Source organism: Bison bison, unplaced genomic scaffold (genome assembly GCF_000754665.1).
Source record: "Bison bison bison isolate TAMUID 2011002044 unplaced genomic scaffold, Bison_UMD1.0 scf7180017864303, whole genome shotgun sequence".
Classification (NCBI taxonomy): Eukaryota; Metazoa; Chordata; class Mammalia; order Artiodactyla; family Bovidae; genus Bison; species Bison bison.
This window is the reverse complement of record NW_011494875.1, coordinates 6,414-6,874: the sequence shown is the minus strand read 5'-3', so window position 1 is coordinate 6,874 and position 461 is coordinate 6,414.

Sequence of the window (461 nt, the reverse complement as noted above, 5' to 3'; positions counted from 1 at the left end):
ATTTTTTTAATCTTAAAAAATTTTTAAAACCTATTATTTTTTTTTTCTACATTTATTCCTTTGTTTGCTTTTCCCACTGCTCTTTTCCCCTGGCAGTTAATCTTTAATGTATATAAGTCTTCTTTATCTACCTCTATTTAACTTTGCATATCTATTCTTTCTTTCTTTCCTTTCTTTCCTTACCTCTCAGCATACTTGTTAGTTTTATTTTCATTGCTTTATTCCCCAACTGGCACTTGGCTTTAGTTTTGTTTTCCAGTTTGTGCTTTAGTTAGTTTTGTTCTGGTAGACATAATTTTAGGTTTCCTTTGTTCGCTGGGACAATCTATTGTACTTTATTTTTGTTGTACTGTTTTGATTTTGCTTATGGGTGTATATGTATATATGTATATTCAGGCACACTTTTTTACTGTTGTTATAAACCTCTGCATTTATGTTGGGCTTTATTGTTCTATGGAGTT